At 32.7% G+C, this 12,795-nt stretch overlaps 1 protein-coding gene across 1 annotated transcript in view; it reads left to right on the top strand.

Annotated features, from left to right (window-relative positions):
* Nucleotides 1-2,878: 2,878 nt before the first annotated feature.
* The window catches only part of LOC126974968 (uncharacterized), a 73,797-nt gene continuing 63,880 nt past the window's right edge, over nt 2,879-12,795 (top strand). Inside the window, exon 1 of the mRNA XM_050822737.1 lies at nt 2,879-3,150. The gene's annotated coding sequence lies outside the window, so the exon portion shown is untranslated. The remainder of the gene's footprint in view (nt 3,151-12,795) is intronic.

Below are 12,795 nucleotides of genomic sequence, written 5' to 3' on the forward strand. Positions count from 1 at the left end.
CAGAGTCCAGAGGCGTATTCTTAATGTGTGTTATATTAACTAATGTTGCCTTTAAATAAAATTAAAGATCGGAGGATATATATCGTGTCCAATGAAATATCAGACATTGAATGATTACTTACGTTTATTTCTTTTAAACTAGTCCGATTATTTTTATTATCGAGTTTTTTTTATCATACTACCGAGTATAAAAAGTCCCGTTAGACCGATCATAAAAAAAAAAAAAAAAAAATCGTCGGACTAAAATGTTTTCAAAAGAGTATTTTTTTTTTGAATAGATATAATAAGCCAGGGATCTTTATATTAAGAGTGTATTATAACATCCAAAGTTATGAAAATATTGTACGTTCAAACAACCTCTTACAGACATGCATATATTTTATCCTGGTGATGCTTGTCAGCGTTCCCTAAAAAGTTATACACCTTACCACGACTTCGTTTTTACGGTTGAGCTTCAATGAGAAGTAGTGGCAAGAAAAAAAATGCCACTTTTTTAAATTAAAGCTGCATCGTTTTACAAATTATTTTTAATACTATCTATGTAAGATTTTATTTTAACAATTATGAATATACTCAATTAATTTCAAAATATATAAGATAACTTTAAATTTAACAACATGAAGCTGAATTATCGGCGACAGGATCATCCAACGCATGACGCCCGGAACCACCATCGCCTCCCTGGAGAGAACGACCCGCCCCACGTCGCCACCACAAGATGACGAAGCCACGAGAAGACATCTAAATAAAAAAAAGTTGGCAGTTGTGGAGACTGCCGATAGAAGAGAAAACTTAGAACTTTTTCTATTAATTTTGAAATGAATTTTTATTAATTTTTGTTTTTAAGAATTTTAAATCTGCTTTTTTGACACTACGAGCAACAATTAAATGCATGTTTATAGGGTTTTTTATTATTCGAATATATTACGGGCTGTACAAGACCGTGACAAAATATAAATACAATTCAATTGATATACAATCATATTATTTATAAAGTATATGTATTTAGTACACTGGCATAAATTTAAATGTGCTTTGATTTCTAACATCATTTTATTATTATCACAATAATTCTACAATTAAACAATTCAAATAATAATCAAACAGAAACAATATTTCAACAATGCACTGTAGATATATTATACACATTGTAATTTTAACTAAATCCGTTCAATTTTCCTTAAAAGATATACATAGCAGTAATATTACACAATACTGCTAAAAGCATTACGATGATAAGAACTCTTTTAAGAATAGTTTTTACCCATTCAAAAAGTCTCTAACTATATATATTTATATTTATCGCGTAAGCCAGTCATGAGCATATCGGTGACGCGAACCCATTAGATTTTACCCTACCGAAAAGTGCCATACGCGGTTAAAGAAGTTTTTAATTCACAAATAACGTGTACATACATAGTATTAAGCAATCCTTACTAAATAAATACCTCTACTAATAAATATAAAGTAATCAAAAGCATAAATACTTTAGGGTGAATCAAACCCAGGCCTTACTATCATGTAAATAATAATTTAGGATTGTAATAGGATTTTTACTATATGTTTTCAGTAATCCTATTATAAAATCGAACACGATTGCTCATAAACGTTTTGTCAAGTTTACGTAGCCTAGAAGTGGGCATTAAAAGCACAGCTAAAAAATTTTTGAATCTGGTATTTGAACCAATGATAAGTTTACAAAACTAGCAGTATATATATACTATTACGCTGATATAATTATTAGTCTAGTATTGACATATTATAATGATATACCATATTGATAAATAACGCGCGTCAGAAGGATTTATTACTCAATAGAGTTTAACATTACATTCAACAATTCGCACAAGAAACCTTTCGAGACATCGTGAAAAGATAAGAAAGTATGCGTAAACTCTACAAAATATTTTGTAAAATTCATCAAGAGTTGTCTTGCTCTTTACTTCGAATCTTTTACAGAGAGAGTAGGTACAGTTAGAAAATACTAAACAAATATATACATATATACATCTCCGAAAAATAAACATTTGAAACATTTATTAAAAAAAGGTATTTAGTAACTCTAAGTAACGTAAGGTAAGAAGAAGCGATTCGGTAATGCTCTTGTGATTCCTTTGGCATTACAAGACAGCATGGGACGTGGTGATAACATACCAACAGTTGACCTGTTTGTCCTCTTCTTTAAAATAGAAGCGTTTGGTTCCATACATTGGAAAGCGTTACCAGCTCTCTGCCTACTAAATGCCGACCTAACTTCAACTGTGTTACTTCATACTGCGAGGTACTTATATAATATACTTGGAATTTTGTCAGTAAATTTGTTGTTTGATCGAAGACTTTCGATTTTCATTTTGCTGTTACACTGTTTTACCTACCATCTTTGGTCTTAATAGTATAAAGCATAATTAAGTATTTAGTTAACAGAAGTACAAATAATTTAACTTGGTACATATACCTTGTTAAAAAATTCGAATACAATTTGTGCTCTAAGATCAAAAAATAAGCTCGATTTAAAGTGTCTGAGTAAATATAAGTTATTAACTTCAGGACTTTAGTAAATATATGTATAGCTTTCGTCTCTATTGCAAATAGGTATATAAATGCGATATACGAACCAGAGTTGGTGGATACTCATTACTCGTGGGACCATACTGTGAAAATTCCAAGAAAGAACATTAAGTCAAAATACTTCACACCTAGTTGTTAACTCGACAAAAACCAAGAGCAATTGATAAAAAGTTAGGTTAATGAACGCGTCAATCAATTCGTCAAAAACAAATCGCTAGCAATCACAGGCGTCTTCATATAGCACGGCCGAAACGCGAGTACAGTTAGACGTATTGTGATGGACAAACATTTTAAATAAAGTCGATGTCCTGCCACTTCGATCACCAGTCTTGGATATAACGCGACGCTGTTGAAACTCGCGCCCGCTCCAAATTGTCAAAAAGTCCTGAATATACATTCGTTTAGCATTCGGTATGCGTACATCGTCCTAGGCCGTTCGCCGCACGCCACTGACACATTTCTGCGGTTACGCGCGTTTATTGAATTTAGAACAGTTTTGTTTTTCAGACTCGGTGCATTTTGGTGCAACGTCTAGGAATCTGTGCTTTTTATTGGAAAATATTTCGTGTTGGATTTGTGAAGGTAAGTAGTTTGTTATTTTTTTTAATAATACCATTTATTTTAAAAAGCAATATTATTATTAATTAAAATTGTTAATCATTTAATAGATACTTTTTTTAATTATTCTATTATTTTTAAAAATTACGTTTTATGCCTAAATATAATATAAAGTAATTCAACTTTTAAATGTTTATAAACGACAGCATTATTTTCTACTACCGAATACTAAAAACATAGGTATTATTAAAACGTTACAAAATCAACGCAAACTCCTTTGTATTCCACCATAGTATAAGTCTTTCAATTTTGACTCTACTACTTGAATAAAACATTAATTAAGAAAACACATTTAACATTCGCAATGAATCTTTCGGCCATTCCACCCAGTAAACAATCTCTTTCTTCTATAAATTGGATATATTATTAGCGAACAGGTTTCCTAAAAAGGTGTTTTTAAGTAAGTATTTTAAAATTCATAAGCACAAGGTTATAACAAACAGATCAAGTTCAAGGTTGTAAAATAAATTAATTATAAACAATAATTTAGATTGTAAGGTATAATTTTATCAGGATTTCTCCTTCAATAATTAAGAATAAAAGCATTTTTGTATAAAAATATTATGCACTCTAGATCTAACTAGAATATGTAATTAAAAACACGTTTAAAATCAAATTTTATTTAAATAAAGAAAATATTTTTAAGAAGTAAATGTTTATTATTGTCGCTTAAGTATGAAAACATGATTGAATTTACCTTACTAATTTACAGTAATTGGAACACATGTTATATTATGCTAAAACCTAATGAAGCTAGAGCACGAACAAAGCAGAACCGGTAGACTGTAGCCGTTGACATTTCCAATTAAAAAAAGATGGCCTGGTCTCTGTGTCGCGACAGCGCGGGAAGTTAAAATAACTTTTAATATTAACATTTTTTACACAATTTAAACAACAGTCTAAATTGCAAATTCATTTCTTTTGTTTTTAATTGATTTTCATTATATATGGAGATTATTGTATTAAATGTTTATTTTTAAGAGAGTATTGAGTTATACCGTTAATTACTGCATTTTAATAGAATAATTTTTATAAGGTTTGCGTGAAAAGTGATCGGAGTGTGTCAGGTTCATCATCATCATCAGCCGGAAGACGTCCACTGCTGGACAAAGGCCTCCCCCAAAGAACTCCACGACGATCGGTCCTGCGCTGCCCTCATCCATCGTATTCCGGCGATCTTGACCAGATTGTTGGTCTATCTTGTTGGGGGCGTAGGCAACTCTGCGTCTTCCGGTACCTGGTCGCCAGTCCTTCGAACTATGTGCCCTGCCGACTGCCACTTCAAAATCATTTGGGCTATGAGGGTGACTTTGGTTCTCCTACGGATCTCCTCATTTCTAATTTGATCTCGCAGGGAAACTCCGAGTATAGCCCTCCCCATTGCCCTCTGAGCTACCATAAGCTTTCTCATCTGTGTGTCAGGTTATCCGAAGCATATATTTTACTAAGATATTCTCACAATCTCGATATATCTCGAAAAAAATATCAGAACGCCAACTCTCTCACGATAATAACAACATTACAAATACCACTAAATTGCTGATCAATGAATGTTATAAAATTTTATTTCATCAGACTACACAATTTTATACTTTGTACTTTTATACTTAATTTTATGCAATGCAATGTTGATACTGTACGAAAAGATATACAAACAGACAATAATACTCTTCGAAATTATATACTCCAATGTTACAACTAGTTATCAAAAGCCACCAGAATATAATATTTACGCACGCGTTGTCCATTATATTCCCGGTAATGGCCAAAGAACACCTTAATACAGCTTTTAATTATTTATAAAGTTAATTATTCAAAGTCACAAATTTGCTTGTACAATATTTACATTGTTGGACGAAACGAAATTAATGTTTCCCTTTAGTAATTCGCTCTTTAAAGACCATTTTTAAAATTGTTTTATGTGCTGTTACGGCCAGATTTATTGCCTTGGTCAATATTGGTAATTGAATCGTTAAAAATCTCGCTTTTTGCCATTTTCGTATCTAAGTCCTCAACGGACTTACAACCTGTTCGGTAGCTTTTGTTTTGTATATTGTGTTTACTATAAAATTGATGAAGATTCGTTGATTGTATCGGTTCCATTTAGTTTTATTTGGTACAGCTGCCTTCACTGCCGTAGATATTAATTGAACTGATACATTCACCCACTTATAAAACTGGTGGCAGATCTTTATTAAATTGGTGTAAAAAGTTGTATCACCCTTAGTTCTGAGATTAATAACAAGTTGTTTAGATTTCAAAGAGCGACATCTACAGTCAATTTCCTAAAGTCATATGCAAATATCGGGGTTGAGCAGGTTATCAACTGTAAAGTAGATGTAGCCACATCCTGAGTGTTGAATAAAGACATATCAAGGTTTATGTACGTTACATCCCTCGAACGGTTGGCTCAGTGGAAGAGCGTTAACGCGCAACGCGAGAAGTCGCGGGATTTTTTAAATAAATGGTTAATTTTTTACTTTCAAACCTGCAAGCTTACTACAAAACCTTTTTACCTTTAAGCAAAAAGCTAGTAAGTTTTCATTAAAAGGCCAGGTAAAGTTTAAGGATTCTGTTTCGTTGCTAAAGCTGATTTTCTATCTGTAAATATTCTTCTTTTCTCGTTTGTTTAATACTATGTAGAAAATTGTTTGGTTTAGAGAGATTCTGTTTGATCTGACAATCTCGTGATTTCGGTTCATTTTGATTTAAACTTATACTTAACGGGTACTTTAAAATAGTTTTCAGATAGGAATTTACTAATTGCATTGATAATTTTGAAGGAAGTAATTAAGGACTTAACTGTCAATTAAATATTTTATAACATGTTTTTAAATATACACAGTTATAATGTTTATATGAAGTTAATACAGTGAGTAAATGTTTTGTACGTAAACATAGTGAGAGGTTTTACTTTGTAATCCGTTGATTGGTTACCTTTTTATGCACTTTAATATTATCACGATTAATGTCGGAAATATTAATGGATATTGTGGTAATGCTACGCCCTTGATAATATTAAAGTACAACTTATGCTATTATGCTTAGCTAGCTACGAAAAATTATATTTACGATAGGGTTAACGATTTAAATGAGTTACGTTTCGAGTGGGAGGCTCCTTTGCACAGAATGCCGGCTAGATTATGGGTACCACAGCGGCGCCTATTTCTGCCGTAACCAGTAATATGAAAGCATTATTGTGTTTCGGTGTGGAGGGCGCCGTAGCTAGTGAAATTACATGAGACTTAACATCTTATGTCTCAAGGTGACTAGCGCAGTTGTAGTGCCGCTCAGAACTTTTGAGTTTTTCAAGAATCCTGAGAAGCACTGCATTGTAATGGGCAGGGCGTATTAATTACCATCAGCTGAACGTCCTGCTCGTCTCGTCCCTTATTGTTATAGAAAAAATGATATCCTTGGAAGGAAATCAGAATTAAGCCGGATTTATATAAATAAATAAATCTCGCATAAGCGAGAGTTATTTTTTATAATATTTTATAACATAAAGATATGGTGGTTTCAATGATTTTAATGTGTTTGTTATTCACGGTGCAATAATTTTATAATATTACGTTTTATAATAAATTGAGTAATAGGAAAAAAAAACTATTTTTTATTATGACATTTAAAAATTGCAACAGATATAAAATAATGTAATTAGAATACTTAGGTGAAATAATTATATATCCCTAAAATATATGAAATTCATAATAAAGATAATATTGTGGAAAATACTGACAATAGATTCCATGTTATTTATATAATCTACTGTAATACCTACTCCTAAATACACAAATTAATAATTAAACTAGCTGACCCAGCAAACGTTGTATTGCCATATAGTGATATAAAAAAAAATCAATAATTAAAATTTTTGGGGCAAAAAATAGATGACGACCGATTCTCAGACCAAATATATCGTTCACAAAATTTATCGTACTACAATAATTATTCTATTCGATTGCCATCTTGCAATCATATTGCACATTTGTAGATAGAACAGAATAATATAAAAATCGTGATTAAAAAACAAGAGTTGATCGTAGAAGGGTGAAAATTTGATGTTGTATGTATTTTTCAATGCTGAATCATAATTGAATCAAAATAAAAATATTTGAAAAACAAAAGTATTTAGGGTCACCCTTATCATTTAGGGGTATGAAAAATAGATGTTGGTCGATTCTCAGACCTACCTAATATGCACACAAAATTTCATACAAATCGGTTAAGCCTTTTCGGAGGAGTTTGTTAACAAACACGCGGTGTTTTTATATATTAGAAGATTGGTCGAAAAATGATGTGTGGAAAAATTCAATATGAATAAACCTTAACATTTCCGATATGTATCGAAATACTCCGATAAAATTGTAACTCAATATACCAAATCCAAATCTATACAGAATTGTTCTTGGACGTAAAAATGATATACCTTATGTAGTAGGAGGCTTCTCAGAACAGGATGCGATCCATCCACACCTGTGTCTTTATCTGTCGCCAGAAGTGTGCAACGACAATTTGTCTTATTAGACATAAAATCCAATGGGTCAAGGTCACGAGCACATTCGCGATGCCCCCCATATTCCTGAGCGGCACTGTATTGTAATGGGCAGGACGTATCACCTACTATCAGGTGAAGTTTCTCGGCCCGTCATTAGCATTAAAAATTCAAGGTATATAAAACACGAATATAAGGTTCCAAAGATCTGCACAGCCACAGTTCAAACATTTTGCCCCGGTTTTCCTTCCGAAATCGGCACTGCACTAGATTTTTCAGATACATCAAAATCCAAAGTGCCGTATTGCACAATATTCCCTCACCAAGTTCTGACCTTTATTTTCTTTATATGATGGTTTATTTTTGCATAGTCTTATAGCTTGTTTCAATAGCTTTCAGACACACACACGTAAAATAATACGCATAGACTTCTGTCTATGCGTATCGCGCAAAATCACGCCGATCTGAGGTATATATGCCACGCGATCAGAGTTTCCCGGAACGGAAAGGTTAAGACTGATATAACATGACCATACCTATAACATGAAAAAAACCATTTTACACACCAACAGTAGTAGTTGTAAAAGATACGAATGAGTCGAAGTCACAGCTCTTAATACAAAATATGATAATATCTGTTAAGAGCAATGTTCATCCGAGCTTTTAATAGCGCGTGAACGTTATGTACTTGAAGAGCAATAAAAATTCACCCAGCCACCCTACCGTACGTAAAAAGCGACAAACACTTAACTCACGGCTTCTCCAACAAGGAGATACACAACATTACACGTTTTATTTCTTCATTTTTCAATACTAGATATCATTTGCCGCTAAAATCGATGTGTTTTTTTTTCGTTTTAAAAATATTTATGCTAAAGCTTACTGGCCGTTCAGAATATTTTATATTTTTACGACCATTCCGTAGCACATTATTAAAAACGTTTTACTTATAAATATTGCTGTTCAACTTTTTGTGTATTGAAACATACTAGATTGTAGGGTTTTCACGAATTTATATATTTCGGATGTGTAAATTTAAATTAACATCATTGATATGGAAATATCTTTGTGCGATATGACCTGCAATAAATTTTAGGTATTTCGACATTTATTTTTTTTATTTGTATGGATCTCCAACAGTTGTACATATTAACTTATATTTCACACATACATTTTTTTATGAAAATAAGGGAAGAGACGGCCAGGTCGTTCAGCTGATGGTAAGCCCTGCCCATTAACATGCAGTGCCGATCAGGATTTTAAAAAAAAACACAAAAATTCTGAGCGGTACTACGACTGCGCTCGTCACCTTGAGACATTAGATGTTAAGTCTCATTTGCACAGCAATTTCACTAGCTACGGCGTCCTTCAGACCGAAACACAGTAATGCTTACACATTACTGCTTCACGGCAGAAAAAGGCGCCGCCTTATATCTATTAACATTTGTATGTACTACCAGTTATAGTTCTCACATCACTCCATAACAATAACATATTAATTATATACGACATACTATTGTCATGGTCTCTTATGAAAGTTAATAAGAGAGTACTATTAATTATTTGTAACTTTTTTTATAAAGAGTAAGTATGTATGAAACTTTATGGTTGCTGTTATAACATTTTCAAACATACTAATAAATGTTAGTTGTTAATGTTTACAGCATTTGAATTAATTTCAAATGCCCATGTCGACCGTACCGTGTCGATACGTAGGACTGATCGACGATCGGTAGCCCAACTTTAAAAACAAAGAAAAAGAATTTGAGATTTAAATAAGACTCGTTTTAGCCGTATATTATATTTGTGTGTTTTTAAAGTACCAGTGAGAAATTCCCTTGCACAGGATGCCGGCTAGATTATGGGCACTACAACGGCGCCTATTTCTGCCGTAAAGGAGTAATGTGTAAGCATTACTGTGTTTCGCTCTGAAGGGCGCCGTAGCTAGTGAAATTACTGGGCAAATGAAACTTAACATCTTATGTCTCAAGGTGACGAGCGCCGTTGCAGTGCCGCTCAGAATTTTTGAGATTTTTCAAGAATCCTGAGCGGCACTGCATTGTAATGGTCAGGGCGTATCCAGTCCTGCTCGTCTCGTCCCTTATTTTCATAAAAAAAAAAGAGTTCGCTTTAAAACTACATGGGTATCCGTTCATTCGAAAGATCCTTGCGGCCACGTTGGTGTATCGATCCTAAATATTAAATAAACAAGTATGCCTACGTCAAATCGTTACGCTAACGAGCCCGTCGACCTCACAAAAGATCAGTTAATTAGTTTACTCTTACAACATAACGAGAGCGATCAAGATGACAACAGATAAAGACATTAAAACCAGCCAGTATTTATCCTGTCGAAAGTGACAATAAATCAAAACTCCGAAGAGGTGGTGTTTCCATTCGCGTGTCAGATTTAATGAGCTGGTGTTCCTCGCGCTATAATTAGCACCTCGGGTTTCGCCGCACAATTAATATGGAACATGTTTCTTAAATTGCATTCATTGGTGAAGGTACCCATTGAAGGAAATAAACATTTATAAGCTGTTCCGAGAAAATATTCATTGGGCTTCTTACATGATTTCACTCTTTCGAGATATTTTTCTTGAGCTACAAACAAAATCTCACGAAATCAAAATTGTATAAGTTATGCCTACTAATCCTTTAAATATAGTTAGTAAGTCTTTTGATGGTATATGCTTTTACAACATGATCCCAGAAAATGAACAAAACAAATGTGTTACGAAATTCAAAAGAATTGTTATAATTTGTATAAACAAATTGTATATGTGGTAAAAGGTTTACTATAACACAAATGGCTTTTTTTAAATGATACGAGTACCACATAATAGGAATTGAGCGACATTATATTGTGAAAAAATTATATTTAAATTACCCGCTGAATTCCAGCCCGGTAGTCTGTGGCATAAATTTTGAAATGGGTGGTAATTTTTGACGTTCAAAAAGTGATTTTTAATCCTATTTCGAAAAAAAGTAAAGGCGTGTCGTAGCGGAGCAATCCCCAAAAATGTGGAAAGGGTAACATTACACAATCTCCTCATCTGATTCTTATGCGAATATTCCATAGTTAAGTTAGCCAAAGTTTCAACAAACAAAGACTCATTTTCGCTGTGTTTTCAGATTCAAATGACACAGGGTTCTTGAAAACATCACGGCTGTTCCATCCATCGTGACTTTAAGTTCATGTAACTGCTCTTATACATATATAATTAATACAAATATACATTTATTAGAATACTTTTACTACAAAAATAATAATTTTATTATTAACGTTTAAAAGCAAGGCTTCTTATTACATATATTTTGCATTTATATTTTAAGATGTGATGATCAACATAATCAAATGCCTTTGTCAAATCTAAAAAGGTTGATATGTCAGGTAGTTTTTATAAATATATATATATTTATATACCAATTTGCAAATTGTAAGATTAGATTAGATACATGAAAGTTGGATGAGGCACCTACTTCAATGAAAATGATTTACCACTTCAGATAAAACCAGTACAAGAATTAGCATTCGTACGATAACAGATTTACTAGAATACAATTTAGAAACCGACCTTTAAGTAAATAAAAAGATTAAAAAAACGTTGATTTAGTAAAAACCTCGCGACCTCTAACTTGCAAGCCCCTATTTATTTATGTTTATGAGACAGGTTGGACTTAAATTTGTTTGAATACAAATTCTTGAGAAAGATTTTATGCAAAATAAAAAAATTTCTGATGGTTTCAAATGGTATCATATAAAAATAGTTCAATTTAATCCAACTTTCGGGTACGTTTCATTGAAATCGAATCTAACAATTGTTTGGATTTGGCAAATGAAATCTGCATTTCTATAAAATATGTTGATTTTGCCCCCAGGGGCAAAATATTGGATTAAGTACTTTTATTTTTATTAATTGTTGTGATATTTAAATACTCCTTGAATTTGATGCCGTACCTATTTGAGATGGTTCTGTGACGAAATTTAAAAAAAAACAACCGCCTTCAAAAACACTATTCCAAAACAATAGATATAATGTGCACTAAAAAGTATAAAAATAATTGCGTATTTTTATACAATCTAATTAATTAATCTAGTTCTAGTTACGATTATTGTTATTTTTGGAATCGGTGTCCTTCCGCTGCAACCCGCTCTCGCCTCTCGCCTCCTCACGACTCAAGCACATCTCACCTATAACTATGTATGTAGTAACAAACCTATCTTGGATGAGACCGACTCCAAAAATTAAACTAACTAAATTTTTCAATGCAGCAATGAACGTAAGTACTTTGCAATTTGATTGCAAACAGTGTTCCGTTACTTTGTCATGGATTCCGTAATCAGAACCTAACCAAACTCTCACCATCTTTGGAGTATATGCTTTCCAATAAAAAAAGAATCATCGAAATCGGTTGGCGCGTTATTGAGTTATTCGTAAATTTATCATCCACTTTGCTATACGTATGTATAGCAAATTTAAGACTTATATGGTTTTCTCATAGAAGCCAATGTCAGATCTGGACCAAATTACAATGGGACTGGGTGCTTCTCGAGTGCGAGAAGCACCAGCTTTCAAATAAAAAAAGAATTATCAAAATCGGTTCACCCTATTGAAAGTTTTGAGAAAATACCGACGAATTGAGAACCTCCTCCTTTTTTTAAGTCGGTTAATAAATCATCACTATCTTAAAATTACATTGAATTGATAGAAAACAAAAATAAACATTGATCTGATTCCTACTACTATACTTCACAATCACATGATTACTCTATAAGCAACTGAAGATTTTCTGAAAATTTAATCAAAATCATTCCATTGGTGTCCATCGGGACACATACCCACATATTGATTTTTTACCCTTGCCAGATTTACTCCGCAGATTTATCTACACTAATCATAAAAACAATCTTAACCCTTAATGCACACCCTCATCGCAACTACTTCTAAACTCTGCTTACGATACTGTATGGTTAGTTTTTGTTGTATACTTTTTATAGAAAACAGTAAAGTACCAAACAAAGACAGTAAATTACAACTGGTGGTGACAAGGTATTGACGCATATATTTCGCATAATATATTGGAGTTGATTCTACTTTGATCGTGCACCT

The sequence above is a fragment of the Leptidea sinapis genome, chromosome 34 (genome assembly GCF_905404315.1).
Source record: "Leptidea sinapis chromosome 34, ilLepSina1.1, whole genome shotgun sequence".
Lineage (NCBI taxonomy): Eukaryota > Metazoa > Arthropoda > Insecta > Lepidoptera > Pieridae > Leptidea > Leptidea sinapis.